The sequence below is a fragment of the Colossoma macropomum genome, unplaced genomic scaffold (genome assembly GCF_904425465.1).
Source record: "Colossoma macropomum unplaced genomic scaffold, Colossoma_macropomum, whole genome shotgun sequence".
In the NCBI taxonomy this organism is placed as follows: domain Eukaryota; kingdom Metazoa; phylum Chordata; class Actinopteri; order Characiformes; family Serrasalmidae; genus Colossoma; species Colossoma macropomum.
In genome coordinates this window covers 26137832-26154850 of record NW_023494788.1, presented here as the reverse complement: position 1 = coordinate 26154850, position 17019 = coordinate 26137832, and positions in this window count along the sequence as shown.

The window sequence follows — 17019 nt, the reverse complement described above, 5'->3', positions numbered from 1 at the left end:
GTATGTACTCATAACCCTACAGTAGTTTGTAGAGTAATTAATAAAAAGATATAAATAATGATATGCTTACATTTAGAGACATTCAGCAATCTCTGACATTGTCATTGATAAATGTCATCTGTTGAACTGTCAGTAAAAGCCAGTTTTCAGTAACAGGAGTATAGAGTTTTATTACTGTGATAAACTTGTCTGTACGACTAGTCTTATGTCCAGCAGGAAAAAGCCAAGCTGTGAACAGTGGTGATAGGTGTGAACCTAATTTGAATTAATGAGGTCATGTCATACGAGAGGCCACATCTGAACTGATTGGGGGAGAATTCACACCATTTGATAATTGAAGCAGCTTATTTTGACATTCAGTACGAATTACTTCAGTGCAACACTGATGGATCCTGGCATTGAGCCTAACAATTGCTAACATGTGATTTTCAAACACAACATATCCACACAGATCTGATATAATGAGCAAAATTTTAAAAATGTGAGAAGGCTATGCGAGATGTCAGATTGCCTTATGCTGCACACAGCATGACACAAATATGCATGCAGGTTGTTTAAATGGTGGAAGACCACCAATACTTAATGCGCAGCCCTTCGTTTTGCTTTAGTATTCATTAAATGAAAAGAGAAAACCCTCCTGAATCACCTAATTAAAGAGAGATTTTGCATATTGTTTATATTTACAGCCATTAACTTTGAATACAGTCACGCTAACAAAGAGTTACCTTCATTGGTCCCGTGAATGCCTCTTATTGTGGTGCAGAGCTGAGGCCTATGGGGGGATTTGAAGGTGTTTCTTGTGCATGTTATTAAATGCTGGTCCCTGACAGGTTCTCCTAAACAGTAGCTCATATCTACAGCACGTGTCCTCTGCGATGCCACTTCAACAGCTGATTTCCCCTGCCGGCCAATTAGGTGGAGCACAAAGACCGCAGTAATGGCCTCGGTCTTCTCTTCCTCCAAAAACAAAATGAAATCAGCGTGGAACAAACTGCCAAAGTGAACACCTACAGTGTGATATATACTGCTCATAAAGAAGTGCTTTAGACAGTTTGAGCTGATCCCTTCATAGAGTATTTTGCCAGGGCTGTTATTCCACACAATGACTGGGAGCAATAGCAATTTACAATATAAAAAGTTCAGGCGAGCAAGAGCAGAGGTGCCCTGGAGAAGACTCTCTGCAAATAGCAGATTGATCCATACCGGAGGATGACTTTTTTGCAATTAACAAGCAGCTGAAAAATATGCCAGTCTACTCTACGCAAGAGTGAGTCATGAACAAGCATAGAGGGGAAAAACCCTTATCATTAATATTCTAAACAGAGTATGCCAATTATCGATCTTTATGCATGTGGTTATGAGGCGGTAATTCATCATGTGTTGTAAACCCCGGGGTAATTAAACAAGCGCAATGCTTATGAAGGCTATCATCAGATTTTTTTTTCCACAGCGGTCAATCATCCTATTAAGGGCTTCCAGGAACTTTGCATACTTGGGGGCCAGTGGCAACGCACAGCCCCAGGGTAAGAGACCTAATTAAAAGGTAGCCCAGTGGAATTCTTCAAACCAGTGCCAATTTCAGCTTCTTCTCACAATTTCAGCCTGTGCTGCCTGCCCGTGTTTCTTATAATTCCCCATTCTCCCTGTCTATGTGGCCCTTGAATGCATTTCAGTGTTAAGATTGATGGCTGTTAAGCTACACTGTTTCATTTGGGGAAAAAAAAATCTACCCTAAGTTCCACTGAATCCTCAAGCGGTAAAGAAGATATGATGGGAAACGTTTCATTTCTCGTTCAATTCCACTGAGCTCTTTTAAACTCTGTCAAAAATGCAAAAATGCATGCTGCTGTTCAAGCTCTGAACCTGAGCAATATCATGGACAAAACCTGTCAACAGCATGTGACTACCTGTACCCAGGAGCATCATAAGTAGGGCAAAGTCCTGAATGATTCAGGGACTCGGGAGCTAGACAGAATCCCAGGAACATGCTGGGGATTATAGATTATATTATAGATTATAGATTATAGATGTAGTCTTTTTTGGGGGCCCAGCATTTCTAGGCTTGTGGAAGGTAGGAGAAAAGGATATGGATTGTGAGATTGAACAGACACTGCTTACAAGAGCGCAAGGCTTCAAAACATGGAATTTAATGATTTCCACCAGAAGGAGTGATCCAAAGACATAACTTTGAAAAAAACAAAACGCTGAAAAAACAAGAGAAGCTTGACTTCATATGCAAAAATGATTCGTACAAATGTGTCCACACAAAATCTAAAATGAGTGCATTCACAGTATTACAGTTTCTTATTAGAAGTCTCTTGGACTTCTAATTCAACTATGGCACAGACACAAAAAATATTATAAGCAGTTTTATGATTTACACTGAATTGTGTCTTGGACACAATCGTATGCTTAGGCTCTGGCCTGTTCTGATATCTTTATTTTGCTCTTTCAAAGGCAGCCATCTATTGTAATAATTCTACTGTTTAAAAAAAGAAAGAAAAAAAAAAAAACAATCTCAAATTAAATTAGAAAACTTTTTTAGACTGAACCATAACACAAAGAGTATGGCTTAAATTCATCAGTTTATGTTTAAATAGATGTATTTCTGTATCCTCTATATTAGGGTTGTCAAAGGGTCCTTCAGGGCCACAGTTCTGTAGAGTTTAGCATTTGCACAGAGCTGAAGCCTGGAAGAAACCCAGTTTGACAACCATGCTCTAGAATTAAATCAGCATTTCTCTAGTAGACATTATTTGAGCCAGTTAGTAGACTTCCTTTTCATTTTACCAAACTATATTCCCCACTTGCCGACTCCTTCCAATCACACAGCACAGACCTATAAAGGAGTGTGAAGTCAAGTTAATGCTTCTTCTGAGACAAGTGGAGCCAATCAGCACAAGTTTTGGTGCATTCTTATTCTCATCAAATCTTATGGTGCGCTCTTGTTCTCACCAGCTCGTAAAGCTGTAAAAGTGTCACGCTACCAAATCATTTTTTTTTGTTTCCAGTCAATCAGTTAATGTACCAATAACACTGCTCACTACAACAGTGTTTTTTATTATTTATTGTTGTTTGCTGATAGGGTGTGCCTATTGTACAAGCAGGCCTAATTGTATAACAATTTACATATATTGTTACACAGAAATTGAAGTCTTTGATATATGTTCAACATTAATTTGGAAGACCACCACATTGTTTGGCGGCTTGGTCTGTTCAATTCATGTGGTATCAAGGAACCTACATGGCAGGGTGTATGTCACAACTGGTAAACATTGAATTTGCTTGAGTTTACCATTACGTTAGCCTTTCAAGTGTAACCTGCTTGGAAAACAATGAGTTCACAAGCACTATCCGAATGCACCAATAATACAGCTTGTGTATTCTCTCAATTTATAATGGCACTGGCCAATCTGTGGCTTCTGTTAGGTCACATGTGCAAAATTGGGCAGATGGGCATTATCCTCATGAGATTGTGTATGAGGAGCAAAATATGTGTGAATGTATAAGGAAGCATGTGTGAATTTCAGCTTGTAAGCCACTTAGAAGAAACCATGATTAAAATGTAAAATATTCAATTCTGAAGGTCAATCAAAACAAAGTACTGTCCTGCACCAAAAACACTTACGTTCAGGCATCTGATGACGTGTTCAGATAGCAGACAATCTGTTTACTTTCAAGTATATTAAGAAAACAACTTAATTATCAGCTGCAAAATATGCCGACTGTGATTGTAGACATACAAAAAAGAAACTTGAGTAGTTTTTCTAGCATCGCTAGAGATTTATGTATAGGGGGCTTTTATGATGGGTGCTTAGGCGTATGCTTTTAATGGCCCCAAAAAGGTTTGTTCATCATGAATTTTTATAGTCACAATAGGCCTAAAATTGACACAAAAAATGACTATTTGACAAGGATAATACACAAAAGATCTGTCTCTGCATAATTAGTGATAAGACTAAATTACATCCATCCGCTTACAACAGGCACAGATCAGTCATTCAATTCTGATCAACATTCTGAAATCAAGCAAGCTATCTCTTCTTTCCTAGGTAAGATGTAGGTCCTAAAAATGTAATTTAAATACAAAGTCTACAGATTAGTACCTGCTCTGACCTGCTCATTCAGCTCCAATAGTCTCCCTCAGTCTCTTTCTCTCCCTCTGCTTGCCTGTGTTTAGTATTATGTTATTTTTTATTAAACTCATACTTACAAGAACTTCAGACTTAAAGAGAGGTCAATTCAAACTACCAAAAATCTTTTCAGCTGACCGGCTTTCAACTGAGCTGCTGCCTTATAAAAAATGTGTACATTCACCTACAGGTTGAGGAACTGATGGATCTAAAAAATGCGTTATGATCAACAATATGTGATCTTTTCATTGACATTAACTTACTGTAGTCTCTGGCTACTAGTGATGTGACTTTTTCAACCAAAAACTCTAAAGAGAAATATGTAAACAAAGAAAAGCTGCTAACAACTTTAGTTCTATCTCTTTTGCTCATTCACACTCTCCATTTATTCAGTTTCCAGTCAAAACAGCCACTAGTTATTAGTTATTCATTTTTTAAGAGATATTTCTGAGAAGATTCAATATGAGATAATTCACTTGCGTCAGGAAGGAGAAAGTTCCCAAAACTGTAGTTCAAAAAATGATTAAAAGACATAGAAAGGGCTCCCGAGTGGCGCGACCGTCTAAGCGTTGGCCCTATCATCAGGAGATCACCTGGTGATGCTACAGACATCCGTAGCCAAGAGTCCAAGAGAGTACAATTGGCCTCGCTCTCTCTGGGTGGGTAGGATGGCCCCTCCTTTTCCCCCCCATCACGTAACGCAATGCTAGTCAGCGCAGGCGTCTGTTAGCTGACGTGACAGATCTGGCGGTTGGCGCTTTCCTCCGAGCGCGTTCAACTGTCCAATGACGTTGCGTCAGCGCCAGTTTGAAAAGAAGCGGCGGCTGGCTTCACAGGTCTCGGAGGAAGCCTGTGTTAGCCTTCGCTCTCCTGGCGTTGATGGTGTTGTGTGATTGGGGGAGTCCTAACTAGCGGATGGAATTGGAGACGGCTAAATTTGGGGAGAAAATTGGGTAAAAATCCCAAAAAAAAAGACTCCTAACAGCAACTGATGTTATTCTTACTTGTTGTTCTGCCAAATATTTGTTTTTTCTATCTAATGTTGAAAAATTAATAACTTTTATCTAATTGTCATTGAGAATTAAAAGATGCACAGTATGTCCTGGTTTTTATAGTGTCTCAAACTACTTTTACCACTGTCTGTTGGTTTACAAGATATCACCCTATTACGTATTGGGGGCATCCTGCTACTCTTTTAAGATCACTCTGTAAACAGGCTAACTACCTCTCAAGATTTTGTTTTGGCATTCATGGCACCAGCAGCAACAACATTCAATCACATTTCACGTTATGAACAAAACATTACAGTCCAACTTGCATACTTTAAATGTCAGGCAGAAATACTTTTCCTAAAACACTTTTATAATACTTTCTTTGTTGAGGGTCGGGTATCTTTGGTAGTGGTATGTAATGAAATCTCCATTCTTGTAAACAGAATATTCATGAGTTTACAGTTACACCAATCACACATCGCCAGATTCACAGGATTTTAACTGTCAACGCAATGGCTTTGCTTAAGCCCATTTTCATTGCCTACAGACCCTTCTTTCTAATATCCATTTCAAGGCCTTTTTTTCCCCAAAAGGCTAACTGGCACTAAAGTCCTGAGCCAGGTTAATTACACGTCCATTAGATGTACTGTACAAAACTCAAGAAAGTCAGTGCTGTAATCTAGGAGACGGAAATAGATCGCTGCTTGGGATGAATGCACATTGTGCTGAATGTGAATGGAGAGGTTTTCCTTCACGACCCGCAGCGACCTGTCAGGTCCGCTCCACACAACACCTCCTCAGCCAGACACACAGTTGTGGTTCCTGCTGTTACTCAGCAGTGCTCCATCACCTCTCACAAAGACATACACTCAACGCTAAGACTAGCTGCTTCACGCTCATTTGCTCTTTAATCAATGCCTCATGCTCTCCTTCGGCCACATGGTGGCATCGGTCAATGGTCAAAGGTTCAATCCGATATCTACCACTGTGTCCATTGATATGTTTTTGCTTGCCCCACACAAAAAAATGAAAATAAATTGGATTATAATTTAAGGTGACAAACTGAGAAAGAATTTAAAATGAGGAAGGAGAAAATTGAGCATGTGCAAGTGAGCGAGTGAATGAGTGAGTAACTATGAGAATGCATGTACTATATTTAGACAGAATGACATGAGCTGTTTCTTCTGTCAGTGTCAGGACTGCAGGCTCTCTCTGGGGTGTTGGGATGACTCTCTCCACAGCCAAAGATGGATAATTGGTTATTTTGAGTAATTTTTTGAACACAGCTCAGCTGCTGCAGCTCAAGCTCCAGTAAATAATACACCTAGGGAATAGCTTACATCCAGTGCCTGTCTTGAGATATATAGCACTCTGATGTTTAGAGGATATGAATAAGGAATTAAAATATGCTTAACCCTTTGTCCCTTGAACCTGTTAAGAGGCTGGAAAATGCATTATTTGCATCATTCGTGAAATGCTTTACATTTAGAGAAGTAAATGCATCATATAGCCTAGAGTGTGTACCATTCCTTAGCCTACATTCTTCATACATTTGATGCAGTCTTACAGTCTAGAAATTGTAGGAAATACTAAACATAACTACAATAGTACTTCTACTAATATTAAAAATAACAATACAGCATAATTCTTTTAAAGTCGAACTAAACAATTTACCCTTCTTACCTTGTTAGTTCATATCATCAACATATCATTTAAAGGCCATCATAACGGAGCACCATAAAAACATCTTCTCATTATTGATTACGTCACTGTGAACAGGCAGGGTAATATCACGTATCACCTACCATTTTCACCACCCCACCTACAGTTGTATGCAGAAGTTTGAATATCCTTAATCAAATTTTGAGTTTTGTAGATTGCAAAGTAAGTGTAGATTGCAAAATAAGTGAAAAAAAGTTAACACATTCTCTACAAGGAACAACTTTAAATATGGCACTTCTCTGCGGAGGTGTTACTTTTCATTTAAAAAATAAATAAACAAAATTTGACCACAGACACTCATGCTTTTGCATATGACAAGTTAAAATGCCAAGGTGGCTCAGAGACTTGTTTTGTCATGATACAGACAGAAAACATGTTATGTATGCCCCTAACTTTGCATATCAAGATTAAAAAATAATTGCCCATTTATCTTTCCAAAACGGTCCAAGACGTTAGGAATAACTAGGAATAACATAATATAATATTATAAGTTTGCATTGTAGTCCATGTAGTTAATAAACAATATGACTTATGAGGATGGACTAAGCCTGGGATTTTAAGGGGCTAAACCAGTGGTTCTCAGCCTCAGGGGCCCTCAAACAGGCTACATTTCTGCTGTAACCCAGTTCGCAACACACTTGTAGCAGGTGTTCTGTGTTTTTAATGGCTTGGTTACAGGTATGTCTGGAGCATGATTAAAGCGAACAGAGTGCCAGCTTGGGGGCCCTGAGGACTGGTTTGAGAACCATGGCTTTGAACTATATATGGAAAAGTTAGCTATATTTTCACAATGAAACTGTCTGCAGAAAGTCCAGTAACATGTTTTGTGCCAAGTTCTGCAGAGTTTGTACAGTCCAAAAATTGCATAAATACAGTATACCTTGGCTGTAGGTATGATATCACGAGAATTTGTGTCAAGAGAGCATTTTTCATTATAATGTTACTGGCAAAGATAGCTTGCTCTTAAGCCTTTAATATCAATGCAAAAAGTGGCCACCTAAGGTATTTCTACCTTTTTAGGCTACTCCTTTAATAATGTGATTTCTCAGTGCTGTTTCTGCATTTACTTTGATATGTAAAGAACATGAATTAACAAAGCTGAATTTTATTTTCTTTGTGACACAAACTACCATTTTGATCAAGCAAACATACAAAGAGGAATCCACTTCACACTTCATCTGCCTTGTATTGTTAATTAAATTTATCAGTGATAATCCCTTAGCAATATGAATTCTGAATGTGCCCACACGCTTGCTCAGAGACTATTGCAGCACATCCAACAATAAAGGCAGCATTATGAATCTATGCAGCACACAGAAATATCCATGCCGATCACTACACTGCAAAAAAATGTTTTGACCGAATACTAATTCTGTATCATGACAAGATTCTGTGCACAGTACAATTAAAAATGTGTTGCAAACTCATAAACATGATGCAAATTCAGAAAAAACCTTCATCAACATAGCTACACCTGAAATACATTTCACAAACATGCTCCAAATACAGAAAACAACACTGGACAAATGGGTCAGTCACAACACAACAGAAATATTTCCAGAGGACACTCAAAGAGAACAGAGCCATTCAGACTTTTAAGTTCTATGAAGCATAAATATTAAAGTTAAATATATATTAAAGTTAACTTTAATTTCAACAGATAACTAATATCACTGTTTCACTGTATAATATCATACATGTTGTACTTTTGATGAAAGTGTTTTCTGTGTTTGCAGGTTGTTTTTTATTTGCAGTTTGTTGGGTTTTCTAAATGCCCAAATCTTACATAGATATTACAATTCATTATTTAATCTTGATAAAGTCAAACAGCCCCCTTGGTTTTTTGAGTGTCTGCCGAATGGACATGCATGCATTGCAGCTACTCTGGTAGCAGATTCCGATGAGTTTAAGAGAACAATGTTTGTTTGATATGGAAGATACAGTTATCTTATGTAAGATAAGTTTAAAAAAAGTATTGCAAGTGTGTTTTGGCCAAAGTTCAGAGCATGTGGTAGCCTGAATATTGGATTGACATGCTGTGTTCATTATTTGAAATGTAAGACATAATTCAATGGAAGATGATATATAATGAGTCTATCTCTAAAGCAATTATAATTTCCCATAAATACACTTTGATTCCATCTATCTAGCCACTATCATCAGTAACTCTCTTTAGAGGAAGGCCCATGCTAGCACACACCAGTGTGTTCATAACTATTATGCAGTGGGGAGAGAACTACAGATGGTAGAGTGACTGTAAATAAGGATTTATGTGCAGAGGAAAAAAAAATGCCTAGTACAGACAGTTTGCTGTGACAGACCATAAGACTGTTAAGGGAAATATTTTAGTTTCGAAGTTCCAGAGTACTCCAAACCTCACCCACTATGTGGGGCAGTGAGGAGCTTAGCGCCACTAGACCTGGAGCAACTTGGTAAGAAGTGTTTTGCTGAGGGACAGTAGTGACCATTACAAGAAATAGACTATTTAGTGGAGAAAATTTACTCAGGAATTTGTGAAGGGGCCTGCCTGTAAAGCCAAAGATGATGATGATGATAGCATCAAACCTGACCTAAAAAAAGGGAAAGGGAAAATCTGCATAATACAGTCACTGAAATGTAAACAAAGGCATTCACAGTGGTTTGATGTGAAATGGTTCCCTGTATAGAAACTTACCACCTCATGTTTCTTTACAGTAGTGGTGACAGAAACCAGGGGTTGCAAATACAGCCATTTTATTTCCCATCTAAAACCATCAGTGAACCTACATGTGTCCTCTGAGTTTTTAAATGTAATGCTGATAACAGTAAAATAATGGTACATCTGAAAAGAATGCTTTTAAACAATATGTTTTAGGCCAAACCTCATTTCAAAACTGCTGGTAAAAAACAATGTCTCAGGCATCACACAATATATTAGTAATTATTTTGTGTAATAACTTAGAGTGAGGTAGGTTTTAGAGACATTAAACAATTCAGACATCCTGTTCCTATTAGTTTTGTAGTCAAGACCACTAGAGCCGAGTCTGAGTCAAGATCAACCAGGACACATCAAGTCTGAGTCAAGCCAAGACCTTCAGTAGTCAAGTCCGAGTCAAGACCAAGACCAGAAGTGCCCAAGACTGAGACAAGACTGAGACCAGGAATGGTACGAACATGACATCAATATGCAAAACTAACGGCTAAATGGTCAAACCAGCAACGCTGCGGCTCCACCATATCCCAGTTCCTCATGTGAAGCCCAAGACCCCTGAACTATCGTATACCAATGTGTAATACAGCAATTTTACAATGGAAAGTATAAAAAAGTCGAAGGTTCTCAGTCTCACCATGGAGTCAGATGTGGAGAGGTCCAGGTAGGGTGTTGTTAATGTGGTCATAAACCATGTACAGTTTTTAAGATGAAATGTCTGCAATAGTGTCATCTTTTGTAAGTGGACAGCATGTTCCAAAATAAGACCTCACTCTTATGCTTCCGGTTTCAGCAAGATTCGCTGAAAGAATGCCAAACTAATTTGCCAGGGTCTCCCTCAGTGCTAGTCAGCAAAATCTCACTGAATGCTTCTTGTCAGAAGTGCATTAAGTTTAGAAAGATTACTCTGAATTCTAAATGAAGTTTCCTTCAGAAAGGCATCTTGACATGTAGTCAAATAAGACTCACATTCATAGGAACAGATTATAGTCCTTAATGGAAAATGCTGCCGCTGCTTATAGATCACAGGATCTTTGCTGCAGCTACATTTGTAAAACACTTCCTGTGTATTCAGGTGAAGGTATAAGCCATGATTCTGGGTGGGCTGCTACTGATGCTCCTGATCAGAATCAACCAATCAACCATGTAGCTAGCCACATTTCAATCTAACATTGTAATTGTGTTGTTTTATGCTATTGTATGTCCTTCTTTTAAATTTGTGTGGTAGTCTGCAGGAACCTGTTGGAATCTCTGAATTCTATTTTGCAGAAAGGTAACAATGTCTACAAAATCAAATTTAGTCAAAAATTTTACAACATATTGGTTGTGTATTTTCTGCAGTTTCTGATACATAACTTATTTGTTGAAAGCTTTATTTTGATATGGTGAAGTGAAAGTAAGAGTGGATCATAGTGGATAACAAGAGTGACAATGCAGTACCTGCAAAGACAGGAGGTCTGCAGTTAAAAGTTAAAAAGTTAAAAGTACAATATTGTTATATAAATTCACTGAGCACTATTGGGGGCACTATACTAATATTGGGTATGGCCTCCCTTGCTCTCAAAACAGCCACAATTCTTCATGGCATGCATTCCACAAGATTTTGGAAACATTTCTTTCAGATTCTGGTCCATGTCGACATGACTACATGCATGTGCAATTCCTGAAATCTTTTCAGGTGCCATTTTCATGCAAAAAATCTCCCATTCTGCCACATCCCAAAGGTGTTCTACTGGATTCAGATCCAGCAATGATTGATTAAAGGGTCTAATGTGTGCCAAGAAAACTTTTCCTACACTATTACACCACCTCCACCAGCCTGGATTGTTGATAGGTAAGAAAACCTTGTAGACTAGAAAACCTTGTAGGGGTAAGAGGAATAGCTCTTTCCTGGTTCAGATCTTACCTCACTGATCGCTATCAGTTTGTTAATGTAAATGGTGAATGATCTGTCCTCGCAAAGTAAAGTATGGTGCTCCACAAGGCTCTGTTTTAGGACCTATATTATTCACTTTATATATGCTACCACTGGGCACCATTATCAGTAAACACGGCATCAATTTCCACTGCTATGCTGATGACACACAGTTATATATATCAAGCAAACCAGATGCTAAAATTCAACTTAGCAACACTGAGGACTGTATAAAAGACATAAAAGACTGGATGTCGAATAACTTTCTCCTACTTAACTCAGATAAAACAGAGGTTCTGCTTCTTGGTCCAAAAGCTGCTACAAACAAACGTCAGGTTCATCTGTAAAAAATCTTGGCACGATAGATCCCGATCTGTCCTTCGACGCACATATAATGAATATTACTAGAACAGTCTTCCTGCATCTCCATAATATTGCTAAATTAAGAAATGCATTATCTCTAAAGAAAGCAGAAAAGCTAGTTCATGCATTTATTACCTCAAGGCTATATTAGCAATATCCAGCAAAAGCCTTAACAAGCTTCAGTTAGTCCAGAACGCTGCAACCAGAGTCCTCACAAGAACCAGAAAGTTTGACCATATCAGCCCAGGTTTATCAAACCTACACTGTTTGCCAGTTAAATTTCATCAATTACAAAATTTTTCTACTGACATCAAAGCTCTAAAGGGACTCGCCCCTCAGTACCTGAGTGAACTTCTCTCATACTATGAACTATCACACCTACTTAGATCACAAGGTGCTGGCTTACTATTAGTACCTAGAATTAATAAGTTACATCATGGGGGACAGCCTTCTCATACAAAGGCCCCCAACTTTGGAATAATCTTCCAGTCTGTGTTCGGGACCCAGACATAGACTCAGTCTTTAAGTCTAGGCTAAAAACTCACTTGTATAGTCAAGCCTTTGGTAATTAGTTTTCCCTGTTAGATAAAAGGTGCAGATCTGGGGGTTCATGGACATATTATTATTATTATTATTATTATTATTATGTACATAGTATTATGGTAAACTGGGAATGTTGGACATGTCAGGGAGCCCTCATGTCTCTGTTACCTTTCTGGTTTCTCCCTTTTAGTTAGGCTGTAATAACTAGACCTGCCAGAGTCTGTGCTGCTCTCTGTTAACCCTGTAATCTGTGATCAGTCACTCTTTACAGAACTAACTTTCTGTGTGCTTTCATTTTCTATGCCGAGCTGAACAAATCCCCATCCTATGCAGTCTGATGCTTTTGCTTCTTCTGCCTTGATCGGGTGCCCACTGCTTGCCAGCCTTCTGGACCATTTCAGCCTTCTGGACCGTTTTGACCACCATTGAGCTTCACGCTGTACAACGCTGTGCAAACTTCACCCTCATGAACTGACCCTCCTGATGATGCTGCTGCTGCATAAACTCAAACTATCTAATTAACCATTGTTCTGCCTGTTTTTCCCCGTTCTGTATTCTAATATCTTATACTAATGCTGTTTGCTATCTGGTGTTGACCAGAGAAAGATGGATTCCCCTTTTGAGTCTTGGTTCCTCTCAAGCTTTCTTCCTCTTGCTCTTAGGGAGTTTTTCCTTGCCACTATTGCCACTGGCTTGCTTGTGGGGGCTTGGATCCGGATTTTTCTGTAAAGCTACTGTATGACAAAACCTGTTGTAAAAAGTGCTATATGAATAAACTTTGACTTGATAGGAGGCAGGTTGGATCTATAGATTCATGTTGCTGACACCAAATTCTGACCCTACCATCTGTGTGTCTCAGCAGAAATCGAGATTCATCAGACCAGGCTACATTTTTCCAGTCTTCAACTGTCCAGTTTTGGTGGGTCTGTGCCCACCAAAGCCTCATCTTTCTGTTCTTGGCTGACAGAGGTGGAACCAAACATGGTCTTCTGCTGGCATTGCCCATCTACATGAAGTTTTGACATGTTGTGCATTCTGAGATGCCTTTCTGCTCACGCTAACTGTACAGAGTGGTTATCTGAGTTCATGTAGCCATTCCGTTAGCTCAAACTAGTCTGGCCATTTTCCATTGACCTTTCTCATCAACAAGGCATTTCCGTCTGCAGAGCTGCCACTCACTAGATGTTTTTTCAGTCTAGAGACTGTTGTGTGTGAAAATCCCAGGATATCAGCAGTTATGGAAATACTCAAATCAGCTTCTCTGGCACCAACAATCAAGCCACGGTCAAAATCACTGAGATCACATTTTTCCTCATTCTAATGGTTGATGTGAACACAACCTGAATCTGAGCTTTCCTTTCAGATTCAAAATCACTGAGATCACATTTTTTCCCTATTCACGTTCAAAATCACTGAGATCACATTTTTTGCCCATTCTGATGGTTAATGTGAACATTACCTGAAGCTGCTGGCCTGTATCTGCATGATTTTATGCACTGCACTGCTGCCACATAATTGACTGATTAGATGCTTGCGCGCATGAGTAGTGGTACAGGTGTTCCTAATAAAGTGCTATGTAAGTTTATATAGCTACTGGCTTTATAGATTTTGATCGTTATATCATTTGTTTACATGAATGCATGTTGAACTCTTTACTAGCCACAGTAAAATTTAGCTTACATTAGCTAGCAGGCAGAGACAAGAGGAGGATAATAACATGGAAAAGTTGTACCTTTCGGACCCTAAATGACAGACTGCCTCTAGATTGTGTCCTTGTTTGACAAGTGTTATGCAGCCAATGTTTGTCCAGCAAAGCTAGACTTGCCTAGTCTTGTTAAAATAGGCAAGTGATTTTTCATTTAAGAATTTAAAATGCCAGTCTGGCCTATTACAGAGCAAATAATGATATTTATATTGCAACTCTGGCAGAAAGTACTGTAAACATGCAAGTGTGTTTCATGTGTTCATTTAGTTCACACAACTCCATTCAGGTATTGAAAGAAGCCAATAAAACCCCCAACAACCAACGTGGCTGTAAAGGAACATGAATCACCATAAGAATTCATGATTGCTGCATCCTTATGGACTGCAATAACAACTTGATAATGTGCTATTTTTTCTTAGTCTAATTATTCTAAGCCTTTAGCGATGCCCTAGATGCCCTGATGAGGTACAAGTGATGTACAGAATGCCTCTCTTAAACACATGAAACACATCCATGGAGAAGTAGGCTCCCCAAAACACTCAGCCATTTTATTCCCATTTCTTTGAAAGATGGCAAATTTGCCTTTGTGTGGGACAATTTTTCCACAGAATCTGTCTTTTCAAAGAGTTGACAATATGAGCCAGGCACTTCAAGCCCTCCAACGAAACTGAGAATAGAGAAAAGCAGAATGATCAGGTCTAGGAAGCAGTAATAGCACAGCTAGTGAAATCAGGCTGAGCTAAAACTGTAGTTTGGCAGAAGAGGAGTGTGCAGCATCACCTTCACACCACTTACACTCCATGGCAAATTACTGCATAAAAAAGAAATGTGTCTATGCTTTTCCAAACAGTGCAAATTACACTAAGAGAAAGAAAAAGAAGTCAGAAACAAAGGAAGCCCCAGAAATATGGATTGCAATATTTAAAACTTGTAGCTGTACCAAGTAATTAGGGACTTTAAGCATTGACAGCTGTAGAGATGGCTACTGGAAATAAATCTCCGCTGATGCCACAGCCATGGAAACCAAAGTCACTAAGCAGCAGTTCTACCACAACAACGCAATGTCAGTCTTTGCTTATCTGATATCCACAGAAAAATGGACACATCAATTCTATTTATCAGTATCTTTGAAAGAGTAGCAATGAATTCATTGAAGAATTAGCGGAGTTATCTAGTTTCAACAAATAAAGTAAATAAATAAAATGCTTATTTTGCTGCTAATTAATAGTCCCTGTATTTACAAAAGAACAGCAAAATGGACTCAATAAACACTAATAAAACAAGCCAATGAGCATGTGCTAAAGCAACTGCCATTTGGCTTTCTTAATACATGTGGGTCTGAAGCAACTGCCCATCAGCTCCTATTATACAGCTGTAAACAAAAGGCTGGGTGGCCCTGGTCAAATTAAGAGTCTTGTTGATTTTCTAAGTAAGAATAAGTTAACCTGTACAGGGAACATTTTTTTGCAAATTTTCCCAATATGTTAAATTCAGCAAATAAAAAGCAATTGCACATTAAAATGTGCAGACGTGTGTTCCCTGTAGAGGATGTGTACCTATTTCCTCTTGAAAAATCAACAAAATGTCAGTTAATCAGGGGTACTCAAACTTTTGCATAAGACTGTAAATGGCTCTATAAACTCAAAACAAGATTCCGGTAATGACTGTGACCAGTGGGATTAACTGGGTTAATTTAGAGTACATAATTGGGGAAAAATACTTCTCCAAATTACCATCAATACCTAAATGTGTCTTCCATTGGAACTGGAAAGCTTGGTAGAAAATTACACAGGGGGCAGGCCTCTCTGATGAAAATGTAAGGAAGCCTCCATCAGGGAAGTAATTCCAGCTGATTAATATAGGAGGAATAAGGAATATGTCTTCATTGTATGTCATGAAAACAAAAAATAATCTGGGAGTATAGAAAAAAACTGAAAATAAGTTTACTAATACTCTTCAGCAGAATAAGAAAATCTGGAGCCTATCCCTGCAGTCACTGGGCAGAAGGCAGGATACACCCTGGAGAGGTCACCAGCCCATCACAGGGCAGACAGACATATACCTTCACACCTAGGGGCAATTTAGCGTGCCCAATTGACCTGACCACATGTTTTTGGACTGTGGGAGAAAACCAGAGTACCCAGAAGAAACCCACACAGACACGGGGAGAACATGCAAACTCCACGGGAATTGAACCCAGGCCCTTTTTGCTGTGAGGAGAAAAGTGAGTCAAGTCAAATTTATTTGTATAGTGCTTTTTACAACTGATGTTGTCACAAAGCAGCTTCACAGAAATCCATTAAAGACAAAGTTTTAACATGAAATGTAAATCCTCCAAGTGAGCAAGCCAGGGGCGACAGTGGCAGTGGAGGAACCAAGGCTCACATGGGGGGACCCATCCTCCTCTGGTCAAACTACCTACAAAATTATTATACTACTAATATTAATACTAGTAGTAGTAGTAGTAATAGTTAGGAGTCCATGAAAACTTCAGTGTAGAGTGGGAGTGTGCAGCTAGTCCAAGTCAGGTGGCGGTAGCTGGGCAAGTGGCGGCGACTGGGGCGTGGGCAACTGGTCTGAAGCGGATAGCAGGAGAGCTCCACAGACAATCATCCATCAGTGTCCGTCCGGCAGGTGGGCAGTCGTTTACTCGGAAAAAGGTAGGGAGATGGAATTAGTTTTGTTCTGTTTGAGTGTATGTAAAACAGAGAATGTGAGCATTTCCAGAGTGTGGCTAATGACTCCGGTAAATCTGACTATAACAGCTTAACTAAAAGGAGAGAACCAAAAGGCCACACAGACACGGAAGCACCCTGAAACAATCTGGCATCCCTCCACTCCACCGTCCACAAACCTGAGTGATCGCGTGCGAGCGGCGGGACAACAGCACCAGCGTCTCAGTTTACTATAATTCCCTGTGTCCATGGACCCCTGGATCTGCTGCCTTTATCTAAGGG